Raw genomic sequence first — 3919 nt, 5'->3', positions numbered from 1 at the left:
GATCACGACTTTCACCATCCTAAACACAACATTTTGTTTTTGACCATGGGATCAAAGGCAAATGTGCTAGGCCCAAGTGAAGCTTTGCTTGAGGTATCCTTAACTATAAACTACTAAAAACAAAAAAAAATGGACTCAAACCATTAAGAAGGTTGTCACGCCATCTATCATTGGGAAGAGCCACCCGGTTCACATAACACTCCACCTTCGGAAAGAACCGTGGCATTAAGAAAACCAAAGGCTTATTGAAAATGTCCAAAATAAAGCAAAAAGCTACAAACATAAATAAGAAGCTAAAAACGGAATTTTTTTGCGAAAATAGAATGAATATATACAATAGGGGATTTGAATATACAACTGGGATGAATATCTACAATGATGAAACTTTATATACACACCCAAAGTAAGATGAAAAATGCAATAAAAGTAACTAAATATCAAATTATATACAGACCAAATGTGAAAATCAAGAAAGCATAAAATGAATCAATATATACAGTGATCCAAAAATGTAGGGGGCACCCCCTCAAATAAAAGCTGGGATTGTCTCCAATGCCAACTAATCCAAATAAGCATCAAAAATAATATAAAAAAGGATATGAAGACTCTATAAGCCATGCCTGTTTGCATATGCTCATGGGTGGTCCCTGGGTCCTCTGTGTGCTCGGGAACCTCAGACTGGTTCTCGGTGGTCTGCTTTACTGCTACTGGGACCTGGGCCTGGACCTCGACAGGCTGTGGAACTGGTACATCCTGTGGCTGACTGGAGGAAGCCTCCGGTGGGTCCGCCAACTAGATGATGGCATCATCTGCTCTAGGGATCTTCCTCCTCTTCGGAGGCCTGTGGGTCTGCTCCGGCTGTGGATGAGCTGCTGAGACTGGATAATCGAGCAACAGGTCCAAAGGCAGTTGGTATGCCTTCAGTCTATCTACATCTGCCCGCAGCTCCTTCACGAACTCCTTGGAGGCCCGTGTCTTCCTAAGCTTCTTATGCTCCCGATCAAGCTCCTTGAGAGCCTTGCTGTGTGAATTGACTGCCTTGGTCAATGTCTCCTGAGTAGTTAGGATTTTCTTCTGGTTCTCAAGTATCTCTTTCAAAGAATCCTCTATCGACTGGGGCACCTGTGGGGCTGGAGGAGCCGTCTGAGCCTCTACTATGGTAGTCAATGTGGACAACGTGGATGAGGCAGTCTGTATCCAGTTGTTTATATTTAGAAGGGCCTAGCTTAGCCGGCGGGCAGTGATGGGATGGGCCCGGGTAGATGGGATCTCTGGGCCTGCTGATGTGGAAGGTCCGGGAGGCATCTCAGTATGAGTGGAGGCAGACTCAGCGGGGGTCTCTACCACAATTGGCTCTTCAGACTGGCCAGTTGGGACAGAAGCAGGGGCTTTGTAGTTCTTGTCCTTGGGGTTGTCATTCCCCTTCAAGTTGTACCAGGAGAACGGGGTTGTCGCCTTGACCTTGATGTCGTATGGCCTCTTATCCGCCTGCAAGTCCCGGAAGTACATAGTAAGGGTGTTGGGGAAGGATAGTTTCGGTCGCTCTCGGTACCCACTATAGAAATGATCCGGGACATCACATTACCCACATTGATGGGGTACCCCGCCATAATGGAAGCAACCAAAACAGCCCGGTGGAGAGTGTCACACCTCCTTTTTCACTATACACCCGAAAAGGGGTATAAGGGAGTTTTTTCCAACTTAAAGTGACAAAATCGAAACGGGATTGTTTATTTATTAAATTCAGAGTCGCCACTTGGGATAATTATATGGTGTCCCAAGTCACCGGTTCAAATCCTGAATCGAGGAAAAGATGGACTCTGTTTTATAGCCCGCGAACACAAAAATCCGGGTAAGGAATTTTATTAACCCGGGAGAAGGTGTTAGGCATTCCCGAGTTCTGTGGTTCTAGAACGGTCGCTCAACTGTTATAATTGTCCTATTATCTGATTTTAATACATGCTTTAGCCTATGGTTTAATTTTAACTTTATAACCGGCTTTAAGTATTTTAAGGAAGACTTCAACGTCATCTAAAACACATCTTTGGACCATGCCACATGAAATGCACCAGCAGTCCGAGACATATTTTATTTAACGTTGTTAAGATTTGGATTTGGGTCACATGAAATGCACACCCGAGTTTAGGAAGGTAATTTTTTAGATAGCGCGCCTAAAGCAACTACACACTTTTCAACTTTGCGAGGGCCATGAAAAATGCAACTAAATGGTGCGCCTCGATTTCTAAGGATTCAAGTATTAATTAAGTGAGGGCCAACTAAATAACATACATACACGAGAAAACCAAGCTAAGAAACTGGAGGAACAATCATAGTGTTTTAATTGGAGTATAGGAAATATTCAACCTTGAGCTAAGGAACAACAAATAAACATACTACTGGAATCACTGCCAAATCGATAATTGGATCCTTGCTATCTTTTATACTTTGCTTATGAGATCTCAAAATGTTGCATTTAATTAGAGAAACATACTACTGGAAAGCTAAAAAAAACTAGCATAAGAATCAACTCGGTTATTTCACATGCATTAAAGTCCTGCATTTCCTTTTACCACTTTAACTAAAGTCAAGAAGAAACACAATAAGAGATATACTACCATTAAAAATCGTATGCTACTGAAAGAGAGTGAAACATCAAAATAAGGCAAAAATAAACAAAAGCTAAGTTACTCTCATCTCATTTGCAAGTTTACGAATAGAATTTGATCGGATTAATCACATTCAATAACAGAAATAATTAGAAGACTGACCATTGACTACAAAAGTCATCAATGTCGTATGTTTGTAGCTTACAACTTGAATTCGGTGAATCAAGAGACGAAGGGAGACCGAATTCGCAGATCGCGATTGATGTAGCGGGTGTGAACCTGACCGGAGACGACGAATCGGAACCTCGAATGGAAACTTTTCTGGCCACCTCGTCCAGATCGGAATAGTAGACTGGGACTCGCACGAACCAAAATCTTCGCCGGAGAAACACGAATTTCGCTGGGAATGGAAGCCGAAAACAATTAAAAGAGGCGTTGGTTGAATTTGGCCATGACTTAACAATGGATATTGCTTTCTCCAAACACTCATGTGTGCACTGGACTAATCGTTGGGATAGTTCATCAACATTACCAACAAAGAAGGTTTTTGGATTCAGACATATGAGCCCCCGTTTTTGCCTCTATACCTCTTTTAGTTGAGAACCAGGACAAAATCAAAAATAAAGGGGGAAGGTGCTGTTGTAAGTCATTGTGGTAGATGAAGAGATCAGGGGTCGTTTGGGAGATGATGACGACGTGGGGGTGGGGGTGGTCTCCTCTGTATTGTTGCGGCTGCTCTCTTTCAGACGCCTTTTTTGATTTTTTTGCGTTATTTCCTCTATCAAAGTCTAGGTCTAATATGTATTTGTGTGTATTTTGTCAATTAGTCCCTAGGTCTTTTTGTGTCAAGTCCTTAGGATCTTTTATTTATTTGTTTTTATTCTAAAGAAGAGTCTAGAAGGGTCCCTCGGCTTAATGGACTAATCCAAATTGGTCCAAGAATTGGGCTCTAAAACTCTTAAAATTGTGATTCAACACCTTAATTGACTCCTTTTAAAATAAGATAAAAATACTACACAATCCAAAGCTAATCCTAATTAATTAAACTAAACATGAAACTATTTTTTTGTTTTCGAAATTATATAAAGATAAAAATAAGGTACCATTTTTACATATTTTTTTAAAAATTTATGAAAAATACATAAACTAAAATATTTTTTTGTAATTTTTAATTTCTTGTAATAAAATAAAGTAAAAGAGTAAAAATGAGTTGAAATAGCTATATTAGCCTAAATTAAATATTTTACGCTAAAATATATCTTGGGGAGGGTCAAAAATCACATGTCTACAGCTGCCCCTCTTTGACTGGAAAT

At 40.4% G+C, this 3919-nt stretch overlaps 1 long non-coding RNA gene across 1 annotated transcript; it reads right to left on the bottom strand.

Annotated features, from left to right (window-relative positions):
- Window positions 1–404: 404 nt before the first annotated feature.
- On the bottom strand, window positions 405–3485 carry LOC142170748 (uncharacterized). Its single transcript, XR_012700205.1, has 2 exons — window positions 2769–3485; window positions 405–1488 (listed from the first exon to the last, which is right to left on the bottom strand). It is a non-coding gene; the product is annotated as an uncharacterized LOC142170748 (long non-coding RNA).
- Window positions 3486–3919: the final 434 nt, after the last annotated feature.

This window comes from Nicotiana tabacum, chromosome 16 (genome assembly GCF_000715075.1).
Source record: "Nicotiana tabacum cultivar K326 chromosome 16, ASM71507v2, whole genome shotgun sequence".
Lineage (NCBI taxonomy): Eukaryota > Viridiplantae > Streptophyta > Magnoliopsida > Solanales > Solanaceae > Nicotiana > Nicotiana tabacum.
This window is presented reverse-complemented; position numbering and strand designations above follow the sequence as displayed.